Source organism: Delphinapterus leucas, chromosome 20 (genome assembly GCF_059928025.1).
Source record: "Delphinapterus leucas isolate spDelLeu-1000000601 "Yukka" chromosome 20, BTC_Dleu_Yukka2, whole genome shotgun sequence".
Lineage (NCBI taxonomy): Eukaryota > Metazoa > Chordata > Mammalia > Artiodactyla > Monodontidae > Delphinapterus > Delphinapterus leucas.
The window spans coordinates 23,581,892-23,602,366 of NC_143148.1; positions in this window are offsets into that span (position 1 = coordinate 23,581,892).

Below are 20,475 nucleotides of genomic sequence, written 5' to 3' on the forward strand. Positions count from 1 at the left end.
GAGTGACTGCAGATCAAATTATAAACTTTTACTATTATTAATTTTTTTCTTTTTCAATATCATCCAAAATTATAGTACAACTGAGGTCTAAAGTGGAAACTTACTTTCTCTCTCTTGTATAAGAGGTTAGTTAACTATGTCACAAAGAGATTAAATAACTTCCCTGAGATTACATGAATCTCAAACCCTTATCTAACACAGAACTTTTAAATGGGGATAATATTAACATAATGAGACAAGCTTGAGAATGAAACTGGATAATTTATGTCAGGTATGTGTACAGTATATCACATACCTCAATAAATGTCACTTCCCTCACTCACCAACAAATAAGCCCTCCAGCCATGGTCCCTCCAATATTTCCTCACATGAAGTATTGTGTTCACCATTTTAAAGCTCTTACCCAATGGGCCTGTTTGCAGGCTGATACAATATCTGCCCCAGCCTCTGTCCCAGTCCTGTGCCATTCCTGGCACAGAGGGTGGACAAGGCAGAGCAAGGCCTCAGCTCTGGGGTGGCCCAGGTCTCACCCAGCACAGCAAGCTGACCATCATCCAGCTACCACTTGGAAGTGGACCCACTGGTCATGTCTTCATGTTGAAACTAGTCACAGTGGTCAGAGAGACATGGCCCACTGAGCTGAGAGAACAGAAAGAGTGGTTCTCTCCCCCAAATTGGGTGCTTTTACTAAAAGACAAGGTAATAGCTGCTATCTGCCCCACCCAGCTCCAGGGACCAGGCCGGAGTTGCACAAAGGGATACCTCAGGCAGAAGCCAAAGAGGCCATCTTCAGAGAGGTCCCCTGGACCCTGAGGCAGCCCTGCCTCTGATGTTGGGTTGGACAAACTGTGAGCCATAATGGAGAAGAGGGGATCAATTATCTGTGGAGGAAAATGAGACTGGGCTTTGAAAGCCCATGGTGGCAATCTCTTGAGCAATGTGCCAGCATTCGTCCCACAGGTCTTGAGAGCACTGCAGGCAGTGGGCCCTGGCTTCCAAGGAGGAGGAGAAGACAATAATGAGGGGGCTGTGTATGCAGTCAGAAACTCCAGCTGAGATTCAACATAAATCAGGAGGGGACAAATACATTTGAATTTTTTATTCCACCATCATCAATTAATTCCTCTTCCTAAGGGAAGGTAGGGCTATACACTGTATATTTTTTTCTTGCTGTCCCACCTCCTGATCCCAGGGCCTATCTGAGTGGTAGTGACTCCAGTGACAATAATAGCTGTCATTTACTGTGTACTGTATGAGTACTTTCATTATCTCATTTAATTGCCTCTGCAATCTAAAGTAAATACTACTTTATTCCTATTCTATAAGATGCAAAAATGGAGGCTCAGTATGGTAAAGTGGCTTACTCAAGATACGCCAGCCAAGAAGCAGCAGAGCCAACTTCCACTCCAGATCTGTCTACCTAGCAGTCTCTGCTCTCACCGGTTGACTGTGCCGCCTCTCCACAGAACTGCCCAGCATCTCTGACATGACCCTCTCCTCTGTACAGTCTTAAAAGATGCTTCATTTCCATTGAGACTGGCCTCCAGAAAAGGAAACCTGAAAGAATATGGGCCTCTCAACAGGGATAGCAATGAAGCTGCCTTGCTTAAGGAGGGAAGGACAGTAAGCAGACATCACTGTGCAGGCAGTGACCATGCCAGAGAGGCATGTTGGGGAACTGCTTCCCACCTCTCTTGGTAGGACAAGGGTGGGCCCTTCACCCTTGTGTCTTGTTATGGAGAGAACAAACGGCTCTTCTTTCTAACAAGGCTAACTCTTTGGGGAAGGAGCCGTCTCCAAGCAACTAAGACTGAAAAAGTAATTGAAGTTCCAACTGGACAGCAATTGGGGGGGGGGAGGTGTGGTATTGCATCTTCCTAAAAAGGAATTATGACAAGTAGCCCAAATAGAAACATTTTTTCCCTCCATTACAACCTTCAAAGTAAAAACCACTCTACTGAATGGATTTAAGGACACAGGGAGGGGAAGGGTAAGCTGGGATGAAGTGAGAGAGTGGCATTGACATATATACACTACCAAATGTAAAATAGATAGCTAGTGGGGTGCTAGCACAGGGAGATCAGCTTGGCACCTTGTGACCACCTAGAGGGGTGGGATAGGGAGGGTGGGAGGGAGACACAAGAGGGTGGGGATATGGGTATATATGTATACGTATAGCTGATTCACTTTGTTATACAACAGCAACAAACACAACAATGTAAAGCAATTATACTCCAATAAAGATGTTAAAAAATACAACACTCTACTGTAATGATTTATTCCATTTTCACAGGTGCAGTAATAATTGCACCGAAGATAATGGGGTCCATGTAAGATAGAAGGAAGAACGGCCCTGGTTCTAAGTGCTTATTAATGAACAGTACTGCATAGTCCATTAAGGCCCAGGAAAGAACCATGGCAGCCAGTGACTGGTGGGCTGGTCACGGGATCTAATTTTTGTTACTGGTCAGTAAAAGCAGGAAGAAAAGCCTCCTCAAATGGGAGGGAAGGAAATTACAAATTTTATAAAAATAAATCACCTTTGAGCTTTCAAGCCTTTTCAGTTGAGGCTTTGGTTAGTGTGGGTGACAGCGCTTTCTGTCTGCTACTTGGCATGCGGTTATCGGGAGCCATTTGTAACACTCCCATTTTGTCTGTGAAAAGTCATTTTAATTGAAAAATCATTTACCCATAAAATTATTATCATCAATACATATTCCACCAAAGGCCTACATTATGACCATAAAACAATTTGTAAGTAGATTCATTTTACCCACTAAATCACTTTACGTTATATTATGAACAGAATGATTAAAGCAAGTTAGCATTTTGTTGGCAAAGTAATTACATTATTATGCATTTCATCCACACAGATACTTATACTACTGAGTCCATTTGTCTTGTTGACAGAACATCTATATGTATTGGACAGAATGCATTTTATTTAGTTGATGAGATTAATTTTATTCACCAAATGCTTTTAAACTTAAGCTTAATTTTTTTTTTGTCACAGGAATAGATTTGATTATGGGACAAAATTAATCTTGGCTACATGATCTGTACTCATAAAATTTCTCCAAACAACATACACACGTATGCAAACAAAGTAAGTAAACAAGTAAATAAAAACAGGGAGAAAATAATGGACAAGATCAAAGCAAAAGCCTTAAAAAATGTTCCGGGGCTTCCCTGGCTGTGCAGTGGTTGGGGGTCCGCCTGCTGATGTAGGGGACACGGGTTCGTACCCCAGTCCGGGAAGATCCCACATGCCGCGGACCGGCTGGGCCCGTGAGTCATGGCCTCTGGGCCTGCACGTCCGGAGCCTGTGCTCCGCAACGGGAGAGGCCGCAGCGGTGAGAGGCCCGCGTACCGCAAAAAAAAAAAAAAGTTCCTCTTGAGGGCTTCCCTGGTGGCGCAGTGGTTGAGAATCCACCTACTGATGCAGAGGATATGGGTTCGTGCCCCGGTCCGGGAGGATCCCACATACTGCGGAGCGGCTGGTCCTGTGAGCCATGGCCGCTGGGCCTGCGTGTCCGGAGCCTGTGCTCCGCAACGGGTGAGGCCACAACAGTAAGAGGCCCGCGTACCGCAAAAAAAAAAAAAAAATTAAATAAAAAAATATTCCTATTGAGTCAGTTTCTTAACTCTTTTATGTATCCAGGTGGTAGAGGGAGGATAAAATCCAAACATACCTTGAAAATATGGGGGTGGAAATGATGGTGGAAGAAGATGGGCTCTTCCACTCTGAATAATTGTTCTGGGAAAAGGGTGAGCACAGAGTTCTTAAAAAGATCCACCCCAGCTGCTTGAACAGCTTGTTAGCTAGTGTCTACATCACTGACTTCCTTCAGTGCCAAAACACTGCCATTAGAGGTGACAAAATGGGTTTCCTAAAACCAACATGAAGACCAGAAAATGACTTGTGGGCATCTGGGGCTTCAAGCCCACCTGTTTGCCCCTGGAAGTTCTAAGCTTTTTTTTTTTTACATCTTTATTGGTGTATAATTGCTTTACAATGGTGTGTTAGTTTCTGCTTTATAACAAAGTGAATCAGTTATACATATACATATGTTCCCATATCTCTTCCCTCTTGCGTCTCCCTCCCTCCCACCCCTCTAGGTGGTCACAAAGCACTGAGCTGATCTCCCTGTGCCATGCGGCTGCTTCCCACTAGCTATCTACCTTACGTTTGTTAGTGTATATATGTCCATGCCACTCTCTCGCTTTGTCACAGCTTACCCTTCCCCCTCCCCATATCCTCAAGTCCATTCTCTAGTAGGTCTGTGTCTTTATTCCTGTCTTACCCCTAGGTTCTTCATGACATTTTTTTTCTTAAATTCCATATGCATGTGTTAGCATATGGTATTTGTCTTTCTCTTTCTGACTTACTTCACTCTGTATGACAGACTCTAGGTCCATCCACCTCATTAAAAATAGCTCAATTTCGTTTCTTTTTATGGCTGAGTAATATTCCATTGTATATATGTGCCATATCATCTTTATCCATTCATCTGATGATGGACACTTAGGTTGTTTCTGTCTCCGGGCTTTGAAGTGCAGAATCTTTCCTACCCAAGGCCAGCCTCTTTTCCCAGGTCCTCAGCAGCCACTAGGGGGCAGGAAATCACGTTCTGGTGCCTCTGACACCCCCGCAGCACAGTGCTGAGCATGCAGCAGTCATTCCAGAATGACTTTGGATTCAGTCACCCATTATTCAACTTATATTTTCTGAGCACCTTACTCTGTTTCATATGAGATTCACGGGTGAACATAACTCTACCCTGAGGGGTCTGACCATCTGCTGGAGGCATCAGACAAGTGTGAGGAGAAGATACTGTGTGGGGAGAGAATCCCTGGAAGTGAGGGAAAGTTCTGTATCTGATTGTGGTGATGCTTATAGTGATCTTTATTTTTAAAGAAAAAACATTTATTCTTTACACTTGTTTAAATGATAAGACAGACTTTTTATTCAGGCAGACTATCATGATAGAAATTGGGACTACTAAAATGACTTTTTGCTGTAGAGGAAAGAGATTGAGCTCAACTCTGAATATAACAAGGAAAAGTAGGAATTTATAGCCAAGGAGCAGGGTTGGGGAGAGGCAGAGCATTGATGGATGGAAAATTACTAAAAGGACACATCAAGTGTAAAGGGAGGGAGATTCTTGCTGAAGGCTGGTCAGTATGATCAGACATCCCCCAGGGGTTGTTGAGAGGTGAGGAATTTGGTCAGATATCAAGGGTTATCAGGTAGGGAGGGTCGGGGATTCTGTTTAAACTGACTTAGCAGGATTCTTGCTAACATTGGGCTCTTGAGAACATGTCCAAGGATAGGGCCTAGTTGAAAAGACCTCAGAGGAGCATGACTAGAATTTGGTCAAGGAGAGAGTCTTTATCACTATACATGTGATAAAATGTCATATAACTATACACAGAAACATACACACAAATGAGTGCATGTAAGAACTGGTGAAACCAAGTAAGATCTGTAGTCCAGTAGTTAACTACATCATGCTAAGGTCAATGTCCTGTTTTTGAGAATGTTCTATAGTTATATAAAATATTACCATTGGGGGAAGCTGGATGATAGATATATCTCTCTGTACCATTTTTGCAACTTTTATGAATCTATAACTATTTCCAGGTAAAACCACAGAAAAAATATTGTGTCAGAAGCACTGTGATGAAGAAATAGAGAGTGCTGTAGAAATACAGAGAAGTGCTTGATTCTTGGAGGCTACAGTGAAGACTCCCTGAAGGAAATCATACCTTCCCAAAGGCAATAGATTTAAGTGCCAAGAGGGTCAGGCAGGAGGGGGAAATAGTAAAGCCTGGGGTTGCCGGAGCTAGGAATGGAGGCAACTGAATATATACCCAGTCTCAAGGCATTCAGAATGAAATTATTTTAGAAGGCTGGCAAAGCTCTGGATAAGCTGAGACTTAAAGGACACTTAGGACAAAGGGGTGTCAGGAGATAGGAAAAAGAGTCCTTAAGGCCTGAGGAATTCTGGAAGGACAAGGGGAAGAACCTACATTGCAGTCATATGACCACAGGGCACCTTCTGTGAATGGAGTGTGGGGGGAGCTGGGCTACAGTGGTGATGGCATCACAGCAGGGTCTTTGTTGCCCTTCTTGGTTCACTGGCTCCACTGGACTCACAGCACTCATGTCTCCATGCTTCTCCCCCGCAAAACACATACATCTTATTCTCCCAGGACTCTGCCAGGTGGTGCCAGTTTTCATTCAGGAGAACTGCCCCCCCATGCCCTCACCTAACCTGCATGTCTTAAGGGTGGAATACTGGACACCCCAGCGAGCTGGTAGGATGTGTAGTTGAGAGGCTTTTGTCCATCAGCTCCCCACTCTAATCCATCTATCCAAATCACATATATCATCTCAGACAATTGACACTCCCTGAAATGCCTACCCAACCTCACCATGCCAGGAGCTTTTCTCCCTTCCTTCCTTCCTTCCTTCCTTCCTTCCTTCCTTCCTTCCTTTCTTTCTTTCTTTCTCTCTCTCTTTCTTTCTTTCTTTCTCTCTCTCTCTTTCTTTCTTTCTTTCTTTCTTTCTCTTTCTTTCTTCTTTCTTTCTTTTTCTTTTCCCATAGAGTAATCTAGCTTTTCTGCCTTATTATAAAAACCATCCATGTGTAGACAAAAGCTGAATAAGACAGCAACTTATACATTGTAAAAGCATCATTGTCAAATGCTCATGGGGTCCACTGGGAAAGGTCTGGGGGGTCTACAGCACCAGATAATTTAAAAAATTGACAGTTGATTGTACTGGGTGTGCAGCTTGATGTACCTTGGCATGGAACACATACAGCAGCCCCATGGAGGCTGATACTATACTCATGCTCATTTTACAGACGAGAAAGTGGATGCACAGCAGGCTGGATAGCTTGCCCAAGGGCACATGCCCAGGATCCAAACCAGGAACTGTTTGACTCCATTCCACCAAAGAATCAGCTCCTCAGTTGTCATCCACAAGCAAGTATTGGCCATTTCCCCACTCTCCAGCCTGGAACTAAGGGAGCCTGAAGTAGACAGAGTTTAGGTCCCTGCAATTCATCCAGACATATCTTCCTGACCTTTATGATACACCTGGAAGGCAAATGCACTCACTTGGTCAAGGAAATCCCTTGTACCAAGGGCAAAATCCCTCAGTACCCCTTGGTCTTTCTGGAGACATATGGAAGCTTTTCAACAGTAACATTAATGCAATCTTGGGTGACATTTCTCTCACTTAAGAAAACAAATGGGGAAAAGGGCTTTTGCTTACAGTATATTAAGTTACTTCAAATTACTAGAAGCCATTTTGCCAGTGGGTTTTCTGGCAAATTTGAATATGGATAAGGACATTTTACTCATCTGCCTGACACTTTGATAAAATACTCTCCAAATGGAATGCCAGCAAGCAGAGCAGCATGTATTTTCATCTCCAGTGTGGGGTTTTTTATGAAATGTAAGCACCACATTATTACTGATCCCTGGAAAAATAGGTCATAATGAGTCTTGAAGAATTTATAAAGTTGAAAATTAGGTTTTAAAGGAAACTATGCTCCCTCTGTCCCATCTCCATCATTGAAAAATTAAATGAGAAATTCCAAAATCCAAACTCATGAACAAGGGGCATTCTGTGAGTCTAATTAGATGTATTGTAGTCTTGATTTTCATGGAAATAAAAGCAGTCATCATAGAAATAATTGCACAGCTATATGTGAAAATAGTTTTGTATAAGTAGTGACTAAGTCTTCATGACACCAAACCATCTGGTCAATGCATTCAGAGGTCTAGTTCATCACTCACACATTGGACAGATAAGACAATGAAGGTGAAAGTTTTCTACAAACCACTGCTGCCAGGGGGTTTAGAGACATCAACCCTGGTTACTCATCAGCATCATCGGAAGTGTATGTTAAAAACAAAATGCCTTGGCACCATCCCCCAAAATTCTGGTTTAGTAACCTTAGTGTAGGATTGAGGAATCTGCATTTTTATGAAGCACTTAATCCATTCACATTGCAGATTCGGGGTACCACTGATCTATACACTGTGCTTTTTGCTCAAATACTTAACTTATTTGGGGACACAAGACCACAGATGCCCTGTCTCTGTCTTAACCCAACCTGCCAATTTCCACCCATTTTGAATTTCTACACTTGAGTCTATGATCATTGAAGAATATGATCTTACATTACTTTTGTGCTTAGTATTTAAAATGTCTTTCCTATGTCTACTCATCTTTAAAAAAAAAGAGATACCAATAGTGCCTATCTTATAAGATGTTAATAAGAATTAATATGATAGTGCAATAAAGAGCTTGCACAGGACTTGGGACACAATATATGTTTAATAAATGTTGCCTATTATATTGTTCTTGTTTCTGAGCCATCATATAAGAGGAGGCATTCACTGTCTCCACTGCAAAGGAGCATTCATCCAGGATAGATAAATTGCTTAACTTTGTGTAAGACCCAGGAATTTTCGTAATTTCTGCCATATGGAGTTCTGCTGAAAACCAGAGTGCACCTTTGCTTATCTTTCAGACTTGACATGCGGCTTTAGTCCACAAATTCCAAATCCCTACCTTCCTGGCCACTCACAAAGGGCCCACCAAATATTCAAGCATATTTCCAATATCCACTTTATTCATAATAGCCAAAAATTGGAAAAAATGCCTATCAGCAGGAAAATGGATAAATTTAGTATATTCATCTAATGGCATATGACATAGAAAATAAGAAAGGATAAACTACTGACATATAGTAACATGGATAATTCTCGCAGACTTTAAGTTACGCAAAATAAGCCAGACACAAAAGAGTACATACTGTATGATTCCTTTTATGTAAATTTCAAAAACTGGCAAAGCTAATCCATGGAGATACAATTCAGGACATGATTATCTCTAGGGCTTATTAGTTGGGAAGAGACAAAAAGGGAAGCCTCTGCGGTGCTAGAAAGGTTTTATGTCTTTTTCTGGTGATACCTACAAAGATAAAAATTTATTCAGTTGTATATTTAAGATCAGTGCAGTTTGTAAATTTTACCACATGTATTATACTTTAATTTAAAATTTTAAAGCATAAGATGCATTTTAATGCTGGTTTTAAGTGAAATTTTACACCCTTTTAAACTTATCTGTGTGTGAGCCTCAGCTTCCCTTTGAAGCAGAAGTGGTCCAAAGTTGATGATAGGAACAAGCAGAATGAGAAGATTTTCTTGTCTCATCTTCTCCCTCAATTTCTCATTCACTCTCCCCTCAGTATTTCTAGCCTTGTTTTCAAAGCAGCAAACAATTATTTCATGTTCATTAATAGGATCATTCCACTGCCTGATTTATCTGACAAAGCAGTCTTTTTCCTGAATACCTAAATCAAATTTATTCCTTTTCGATGCTGGCCAATTACTCCTTCTCCTAGCGCCCTGTCCAGCACACACAATGAATCGTACTTGGCTCAAAGTTGGATGCAGTTTCCTTCCAGAAGCTAATTAGGGAATTGCATTTGTTTAGTCTTCTGACAACCAAAATCGACCATAGACCCTCTGATGACTTATTAAATAGCCAAACTTGAAAATTTTGCCTCAGGAAAGATTTCCAGCTGAAGTTAAGGAAAGTAGTAAAAGTCTCCTTTTATCCACCACAGAGTTGTATCCCTGTTGACTTCATTCAAACCTTGACTCATCTCAGAGGCTTTCCAGAAGAAGTAGTCTGAGCTGGAGTCTCAAAATCTGTCTGCTTCCTGGGCAAAGTAGACCCACCTGACCAGCTGCCTCTATCATGGCAGGTATGGCCCCTGCAGTTCATTCATTTACTCACTCATTCATTCACTTAAGAAACATTTATTGAGAACCTACTGCACTCTGTGTAAACAGCAAACAAAACAGAGTCTCTGGCCTTGCAGAGCATATATTTTAACTGGAGAGATATAAAATAAATGAGATAATTTCATAAACTGATAAATTATGTGAATAAATAAAATTGGGAAGTAGAATTAAGAATGCCCAGGAGAATAGAGCCACTTTCTACAGCATTGTCAGGGAAGGCCTCTTTGAGAAAACAACATTTGAGCAGAGACTTGAATGAGGAGAAGCAGTCATCTACGCGTGTGCTGAGGAAATCGTTGTCAGCAAAGAAAAAATCAGTTTCAAGGACCCGAAAGTAAAAACACTTTTTTGTGAGTTCTAAGAACAGAGAGAAAGGGAACCCAAAAAGCAATCCCTGATCTTATCCCACTGCCAGGACTTCCTGGCAGGACCTTCTTTTTTGATATTCAGCAGTGGCCCTGGACAAGACCATGGCATCATCTCCTCCAGAAAAAAATGACAACTAAAATATCAGCATCCATTTATGATTCCTTTTCCAAAGTCCTGTTGGTAAAACTCCTGCCCTCCCTGTCCCAATTCAGGCTCATCTGAGACCTCTACCCTCTGAAGACCAACAGCAAGGCTTCGGTTAGGCTGGATTGTTTCTGCAGACACCCCACAAAGAGAGCTGTCCTCTGGAAGGAAGTGCTGAAAAAATCTGTAAGGCTGAGTCAACACAGCAGGGAAAATCAATAAGCCAAGATCAATGGTATCCTAAGCCATGAATTAGGATACTATTTACAAGTCTTTTTGCAAGATTAATTGTAGGCTCGCTTTTAAGTAACATGCCCTTTCTAATCAGAAGCATCACTGCCCAGAAGAAGATGATATGCTGGGGTTTCACATCTGGCATTCCACATAATTAAGATTTCACAGTTCAAACAACTGTTTGATATTTTATTCCTTAAACTGAAGCTGTTGATCAACTTAAACAGGACTGTGGACATGAATAGATACTCAGCAGGGATTTGGTGACATCACACATTCAGCTTCTAATGTTTCTCCCCAGTTTTCATGTCTCATACAAACTGGCTAAATCCATTTTGAGCGTTCACAGCCATTAGATTCCCTAAGCATACCAGAAAATATCAAAGCTTCACAGATGCTCAACAAGCATCTTATGTTTCTCGAGCTACGAATGATGCAATAATAGGATTGCAAAAGAAGTAGAAAGGCCAGTCCTAGTGCTTAAAGAAGCATTGAGTCCTATAAGGGAAAGAAGCTCTGGAAATCAAGAGAGGCAGTATAGAGCAGTGGTTAAGAGCACAGATCTTGAGGTCCAAATCTTAGTTCTGTCCCTGAAAAGCTGCATGACCTTACTCAGGTGATATCACATCTCTAAATCTGTTTCCTCATCTGTAAACAAGGAGCAATTTCAGTACCTATCTATGATGGTTCTTTTGCATTTTCCCCTCCAGATTGATTCTTCACCCTTCTCTGCCCAGCTCTCTGGCCCAGAAAGGTGATCTTCCACTCATGCTGCAGTTCCTACTTGTGTTTGGCTGATTCAAGGCAGCTGCAGGAGAATGGAGGGTGAGAGAAAAGAGAGGTCAGTGCATTTGTGCCTCTCCCCATCCCCTGAAGGAGTAATGTGGGTGAGTTTCTTCATCTCTGACAATAACTTCTGTTATGCAGCTCCCCTCCAATAGCTACAGATTCACTGAACTCTGGTATCATCCCTCCTTCTACTTGCATCTTCAGGCCAAGAGGATGCTTTAAGTTAGGTTCTCCAGGAAGCAGACTCTGAAATGGAGATTCATGTGCAAGTAGTTTATTAGTAAGCCTCAGGATCAACCCCTGTGGGGAAAGGAAGGAATCAGGATTGGGCAGAGAGAGTTTACAGTCTTAAAGATTTCTGCTGACTCTATGGACACCTCTGAAGCTGGGACAGACCTTCAGAGTTGTCCCAAGGGGACCAGGCTCCTGTCCCTCTCATGTAGATCAGACATTGGATGCAGGTGGTTTTCTTCAGCCAAGGCAGTTCCCAGAGTGGTGGCTGCTAATGGCTGGCAGCTGGCAGCACTACCACCAGCTGCCTAGAATTTCTCCTGGCCTGATGAGGGACTTGGACAGAGCACTCTGCACCCACTACAGAGTGATGACAGCTTTCCTCCACTGTCAGTGCCTTGGACATCCCCACTTAACTTTTTATTCCCACTCACATCTCTGTACATAGCCACTTACTTAAATTCCCTTTGAATTTCTATTGGTTTTGTTGGAACTCTGATGAATACAACCCCTCATCGGTTCGTTGTGAGAGTTACACACAGTGCCTAGTGCACAGTCAGGATTCCATAAGCACTAATTATTATCCAGAAATGAGTCCTAAACATTTTCTGGCAGTAAGCATTTCTCTACCCCAGGACTTCCATGAGTTAGTGGCCAGGTTGACAAGAAGTCCCTCAAGGGAGCCCAGTGGTGGGGTAACTTGAAGTTGAGGATGTTTTCCTAAAGGAGCTGATTTTGAGCAGGCTTTTAAGTGTCCAAAACAACGTGTTAGTTTAAGCTTATGCTATCAAAACAATGGATGCACTTCATTCATTCAAAGATGAAATTTGAAAGACATGGCCCCTGCTCTCACAGAGTTTAAAGTCTAGGGGAAGAGACAAAATATATAAGGAATCAAGCAAAACTGTAATTGCAAATTGTGGTACAGGCAATGAAGGAAAGGTACTGTTTACAGAGAGAGAGAATAACAGGGACAAGGGAACTAAATAGACAGGTGGACAGGGAAGTCTGTAAGGAATCAACATTTAAGCTGAGATAACTAATGAATATGTTAGTCTCAGGGGCATGCTAGTTGGGGCAATGTACTCATAGTGCTCAGAAGGTGCAGAGAACCTGAGGTGACAGAGGAGCAGAGAGGACATGGGGGAGGGAATGGTCATGGAGGGCATGTGACATGAGGTAAGATCACAGAAGGAGGCAGGGACCAGGTTGCAGGGCCTTGTAAGCCATGACAGAGATGTGAGTTTTTCCTCCAAGTGCAATGGGAAGTCACTGGAAGGTTTTAAGCAGGGAAGAGATATCACCTAATTTATGTTTATAAGAAATTGTGGTGACTATTATGTAGAAAAGGGACTAGGAATGGGCAGAGCAGATGATTTTGTATCAAAAGATCAGTGGCAATGGTTTGGACAAGCATGGTGGCATTGGATTTGGAGGGAAGAGGACAGGTTCAAGTTATATTTGGAATTGATAATTATTGGGGAACAAGGGGAAATAGAGAGGGAGAAAACAAGGACCATTCCCTGGCTTAAAAAATGAAGTGGCTGGTAGTGACATATACTGCTTGGGAAACATGGCGGAAACGGGTCTGGGAGAGAAGTCAAAGGTTTCATTTTGCACATGAGTTTCAGACGTCTCCAGGCAGAGATGGCAAGCAGGTGGATCATAAGAGGCATCCAGCTTGGGAACGTGGGCATCAGTGGTGACCAGAAGGTATTGAAAACAGGAATGAATTAGATAAACTGGTAAAAGAGTGGAAAAGAAGATAGCAATTCCCCTAACCCAGGGAAATTCAACATTTAGAGGTTTAATTCAATATTTATTGAATATTATTTGTGTGCAAATCTTAAATGTTGCTGCATGAATTATTTTATCATGCCTATTTCATGAATATTTCTATTTAAATTGTTCAACATTTTTCCTGGCTACACATATAACTGTTTGCCTCTATATCTGAAATGTCTGGACCACTTCTGGCCTGCATGCCATATCCATACCTTTCATAGGTGACTATGAGTTGTTTAATGCCCTTGCAGGAAGTAGCAAACAACCATCTTCAGTGTGATGTTGAATGCCATAAGGAAAAAGACCAAGGGGATTTCCAGACCAAGAGACACTATTTCTAGAGATACCCCACTGGCCAGAAGCCTCAGTGGTCATCTCTGGCTAAATTCCACCCCCCAGTCCCATATGGGTGTATGGCTCAGCTTGATAAGCTTTGGAGCTCTGTGCAAGTCAGAGCCTGTGGCCCTTTCCTCCATTAGTGTTCCCCTTGCCAACAGACCCCAGATTGTCTCAGATGTTCACACCATCTGGTTTCCGGAGAGATCCTGTAAGGAGAGCCACCTGTTTCTTGTTACAGTGTCATTAGAACAATTATGACAAAGGTAAAACATGAACATGCATAAATCAAGTCTCTTTTGCATGGCTTTCCCACGGAGGGTATGTACTGTCTTCTTGATAATTTTTCACTGACACACTCTATCTCCAAGCTCCTAACTCCAGGCCAGTCTGGAAATCAACCAAGCAACTCCCAAAATTCAATCAAAGACAATGTAAAAGCAGGTCCTAGAAGTGAGGGAAAAATACTTGGGGTGTAAGAAAAAAATACTTGGGATGTATTACCCCTCCCAGGAGCATTTGCAGCCTATAAGAGATCTTGCTAGGAGGGAATAAATGTGAAGACATTAATTGCAGATGGAAGACTCTCAGCCATCAACATGTAAGAAATTTGAGATCTAGAACACCGTCTAATGCCAATTAATCACAACATTCAGGGACCACCGACTTTCCAATAAAAAATAGCCTCACATGCAAAGAACTCCTCTCCAAGAGCTGGGCCTGAGACATACAGACAAGTCAACATCCCCATCCATCTTAGAGAAATCAGCCTTTCAGAATACAGAAGGGGAAAAGGTAGGAAAAAGAGCTTATCTTTCTTTATTAGATACTTGAGATTTACAAGACATTTCTGACCACCCAGGAGGCCTCAGTGTATTAATTCTAGATTGGAGTGGGATGATATGCAGAGCTTTCCACAAACATTTCACTAGTGCGGTAGCCCTCCCTCCCACCTCAATCTAGGCTGAGACCAAACACTAAAATATCCCAGGACCTAAGAGCAACCTGCTTGCCAGTGGATGAATATTTGATACAAGTGTTTTCTTTTTTAAGAGATGGGTAATCAAATCAGGCCTGAATTATCAGATTTCACACATTTTAGCATAAAATTAATTAGTTTGAAGAATTATGCAGTAGATGAACACACCAAACAGCTAGGCCTCCCCAGTTGCATGTTTACATTTTACACCCTGCTCCTTTCATTATCCCAAGGAGTTGCCTGTAGCATGACTTTCCCATTAAGGGAGAGGAACCTACCAAATGATTTCATTTTTATGTCTGCAGAGCTCCTGATAAACTGACAGAGGCATCGAAGCTTTCCAAACACATTTTATTTTCATTAAAAGGCTAATCTAAAACCAATCAACCAAGACATATATAGAATGGCTGCAAAGAATAAAAATGTGTGGTTCCTCTAGAATACATGTTAAAACAAATCCACAGTAATTACTGAAGTAGACAATACCTGCTAAAGAGGATCTGACTTTAATGCAGTTGACACTGTAGTGTGTTTGCAGTAATGATGGACAGACTGTAAGCTTGGATCTGTCTCACTTATATTGCAACATTAGCAACATAGGTCTTTGTGTATAAATTGAATTACTCTTCGCAAATAACCCAAATATGAAAAGGATTCAAAACCCTGGAAGAATGAATCAAATCTCTCATTGCCCAACATAAATTGGTCACTTTTGTGGTCACTGCTGTGCCTGAATGAACCCAGCAGCACGTCAGAACCAGGCTAAATCTATGAAAGAAATTATTGATGAGAAATAGCAATGAGAAACGAGATATCAAACTGGGTGTTGGTGGTATTAATTGATAACTGGTTATAAAGAAAGAAAATGTTAGTTCCCTTCATATCAGCAGAAGGGCTATGTGTGAACCCCCACAGTTAGTGACAAGCTTTCAATGATAGCTTTATTGTTGGTCATAATTTGCAAATGGAAGTGGTGAGTAGATCTCGAGCTCTGACATGGTAGAAGCTAGCACAGTGATTGTGGCATGACCCCATTTCCCACCAGCACTTGGCTACCGTGTCCTGCTCTTCCCAGCTGTGCTCAGAATGGAACCCAGAATTCCTGGAAATGCTCCCGCATCAGCGCCTGGTATGTGGGCATTTACTCTATTTCCAGAATGGCTTAGCTAGGAGTGGAAAAGCCTCTACCTAGTCAACGCAATCCATCCCCTTCATGACTGTGTTAACCACACAGGCATGTTTATGGAGCACTTATCCTCTCTGGGAGCAAGTCCTCCCAGCAGCAAATCACTGCAAGAGAAAGGACAAAGGGAAGCCATTTCTCCCTCTGAATATAGAGCCATTGTCACTCTGACAGACCCACACATCATTTCATTTGAGACCCAGCCGACTCTTTTGCTCTCCCTGGTTGTCATCATATAAAATAAAATAAAGGAAACCTCAGTGGAACAATTAACTGTCTGAATATATGAAATGCTTCAGAGGAAAGTAAGACCTTATAAACAAGTCTTCCCTTCACATCACGCTCTCCTCCTCGATTTCAGTGAATAAACGGAAATGTATTTTCCACCTCATAACTGGAACGAATATTTTATGTTCTGAAATGAAGCTAATGCATGCTATAAATAAAATCTGACTGTGCTTATCTCCCTATTTTTGGTAGCCTGTGTATCTCCCAGGAGCCTACGAAAATTCCTGGCTGAACCAAGAACATCTGGCTCTGAGGATGGTATGGATGGCACACCTGCTCTGTGGGCATAATGTGCCTCCTGAATCATTTTAGATGCCTTGGTCTGGAACATGTGGGCTCTCAAACCCAAGATCTATCTTGTAAAAAATATTAAAGATAGGGACTTCCCTGGTGGCACAGTGGTTGGGAGTCCACCTGCCATTGCAGGGGACATGGGCTTGAACCCTGGTCCTGGAAGATCCCACATGCCGTGGAGCAATTAAGCCCGTGCACCACAACTACTAAGCCTGCACTCCAGAGCCTGTGTGCCACAACTACTGAGCCTCTGTGCCACAACTGCTGAAGCCCGTGCACCTAGAGCCTGTGCTTTACAAAGAAGAGAAGCCCCTGCTCTCCACAACTAGAGAAAGCCAGCGCACAGCAATGAAGACCTAAAGCAGCCAAAAATCAAATTAATTAATTAATTTTTTAAAATTAAAGATATTTTTCATATCAAAAATCCAGATTTCTATCTTCTTTAAAAAAAAAGCATTTGTCAACACTGGGCCCACATTCCTTCTCAACTACAAAAAATGCTGGCTCCAGCTGACCTTGAGCCCTCCAGATGAAGAGTCCTGGGCACTCCCAACTGTCTTCCAGTGTCAGTTGTCCAATGCCAATTGCCATTTGTCATTACACTTATGCTATTGTAAGGATTAAAGGAAAACTGACATGTTTTTTGGTCCCCACCTCTCTGTCAAAACTGGTGAATAGGAAGGTAGTCTGAGGAAGTTGCCTGAGTCAATAAGATTGGAAAAGAGTTTATTCCTAAAATGTGGAATTCACCTACTAGTATCCTGCTTCATCACTTATGTCGCCTTTCTGGGGAAGTGCACATTTCTATTGGAGGAGACCTCACAAAGTGTGCTCTGACTCAGAACAGAAGGCACAGTCACCAACACACAACCTCTTGTCCATTGTCAGAGGCAGAAAGTACCAGGCAAGGTTGGGAGAGAAAGAAATGATTTCTAGTTCAGTCTTTCACCAAATTTAATACCCTTACCCTAAGCCAAGCTTCCTCTTTCACTCAGCTTATATGTCTTATAGTTTATATAAAAGTACACTATGTGGTTCATGACTACTACAATTACACTGGTTAGTTGTTAGCTTCAACCAATCTTCCAAAGTTTGAATGGGTTGTTCTAGGTGTGAGGTGAAGAGAATGCAGCAGAGGGACAGAGAAATGCACTGGAAAATGGAGATACAAAAAATCCTTCTCTTCTGTACACTATGGTCTCAGGGGATCTAAAACAAAACAAATACAAGTGTGACTCCAGAGGGAGAATTCCTGGACTTGTTTTCCTAATTGGATAAAGCCTTCCAAATGAAGAGGCCTCCTGACACTGCTCCCTGCTCTTCTCTGTCTCCTAGTCACTTTTCATTGCTTCTTCCCTTCAAATCCAACTGATTGCTAACACCTTTTGTCAACACTTTTGTCAAAAGCTAGAAGGCTGACATGTTGCCAGAGGAACTTAGATCATGAATCTCAAAGTAATTTAAGTTACTTTTGTTGCTGGTAAAAATTAAACCCACATTTCTGGCACTGTCAGAAACAAAGACTTCCTCTCAAAGAATGTGTTCTAAGCTTTATTGGAACTTATGTATGTAAGATTCATTGAATTTTTCCAGATGATGTGGAAATGGAGACTGGAGAGACTGGTGACCCATGGATGCTCCAAGGCGATGAGACTTGTAACTAATTGTTATAAGTTACCCAACTTTCCACTTCTCATATCAATTTCAGGACCACAAAACCATTATCTAGAGATGATTGGTCAGGCATGAAAATCAACAAGCCCACCCTGAAAATGAAAGTTAAAAAAATGTATTAGAAGTAATTAATAAGGTATAACATACACCCATGCTGGTGTGTTATCTCTCAAAGAAATATGCTTAAAGGACATTTGCCTTTCCTCCAAGGCTCCCCAGACAGATCATGGAGCTTGGCAGGTCATAACACTAGGACAACAGACAGGACCAGCTGGCTCAACACTTACTAATAGCATCAAGGAAATGTATCAACTAGCTTTTGCTACATAGTAAATTAGCCCAAACCTTACTGGCTTAGATCAACAAATGTTTATCATTTCTCATGATTCTGTGGCTGGCTGGGTGGTTCTTCTGGTCCAGATTAGGTTCGCTGATCTCTGCTGTACTCTATCATCTGTGGATGGTCTAGGATGGCTTCACTCAGGATGGAGACCAGTTCCACCCCATGTGGCCTCTCATCCTCCAGCAAGCTAGCTCAGGTTCATTCACATGGTGGCCTCAGGGGTCTAACAACAGCAAGAGATGGAGCTGCAATGCACAACTGTTTCTCAAATCTCTGCTTGTGTCACTTTTTGCTAATGTGCCATTGGCCAAAACAAGTTACATGGTGAATAAGGTCCATAATTTGTGGCCAGTTTTGCAATTTACCCTACGGAATTATTAGATTAGCTGCTTAGGACTCGAAGGGAGTCAGACAATTGAAACATGAAATATCAAAAAATATTCAAAGCAGAGGTAAAAAGAATTGTCAGAGTCTAAGGCTACGTTTCCCCCAAATCAGACTGAAACAAAGATTTGGGTGCCAGTAGTATATTTGGGAGGAAATCTCAGATAACAGGGAAGCAGGGAAATGAAGAAGGTAAAGGGAAAAAGTGTGTTAGTGAGCAGGTTATCACTGTGAGCAACTGGGTGTCCCATCTCATTGGATACCTCTGGGAGATGATGTAGACAGCATGCCTTAGAATTCTCCAGCCCAACGGGCAAGAGTGCTGGAATATTGATACTCCTTTCTGCCCATTGTTAATTAAGGGATGTTCCGGGGGCAAAAATTCTTAGAGCTTCTGGCCAGTCTGCATGTGACCCAAGCAGGTTAGTGGCCAAGAAAGCCCTCAGGCAAAGAGTAGGAAGTCCTGGGTAGAGTCAGCATGCAAGGATACAGGTAAGACATCGACAGCCTCTGCTATGGTGAAATGACCTGGATGAGGCAGTTGGGTTCACATCCCAGCTTCAGTACTTACGGTGTGGCCTTGGATAAGTTACTTCATCTCTCCATGCCTCAGTTTCCTCATAATAGTACCTACCTAGACTTAGGTAGTACCTAGACTTGTTAAGAGAGTTAAAGAGATTCTTCTATATAAAGTGTTTAGAACAATTATTGGCCATGCTAAGTGTAATGCTGTTGTCACATAAATTTGTGTGTGTGTGTGTGTGTGTGTGTGTCAGAATCCACCAGAGCTTTCCTGCCTAGAACAGACTGTGGTTCCAAGAAAGCATTTCAGTAACACAGAGGGAAAGAAATCCAAGAACACTCTTGCTCTCTGAGCTGAAATAATTAAACTCTTAAATACAGAAACTAAGACCATTTTTATTAATAAGTTTTTAGCAATAATGAAAAACAAGTTGCAGAGCATACGTAAATAAGTAGGAGAGAAAGCCTGATGCCAGGGGAGAAACTTAAATTAAATTTCAGTAGGAATCATCATCTCAGCACTTATATCCTGGAGCCAGGCAAGCTCACGAGATATAGTACAGGGGAGAGGGCTGCCAGGGCAGGGCAGCCACCTGTGCCCCATCTCCATCCCAGGGTAGTTAGCCTAGCTTTTCCCTCCTTTCCTTGATCCCTACAGGAACGTATCCACTGAGAGCTGGATACATTATCATCCACACATTTCAGCGTTTGCCCCATCGAACAGCCAAAGACTCAGAGGCTCTCCTAACACTGTTTGCATTAACTTGGGTTTATGAGAATTTGTTTGGGGTGAGAAGTCTGCAAAGAAGCCTAAGCCAGCCTCAGAACTGAAAACACTAAATAGACTATGAGAGGAGCCCATCCTTCACAGCACATTTCCAGAGGTCTGCTGCCTGAAGCCTTTCCTGCTTTCACCCCACTTTCTCTGCACCCAGCCAGACTCCATGCAGTCAGAATCCCTGAGCAAATAGGACAACACATATGAAAATTTCAAAACATAATTAAAACTCATGTAATATATTAATTCAACGTGTTCACTGTTAGAGCTAGAAGGACTGAACTTGCCAACAATTAGAAGGGGAAAAT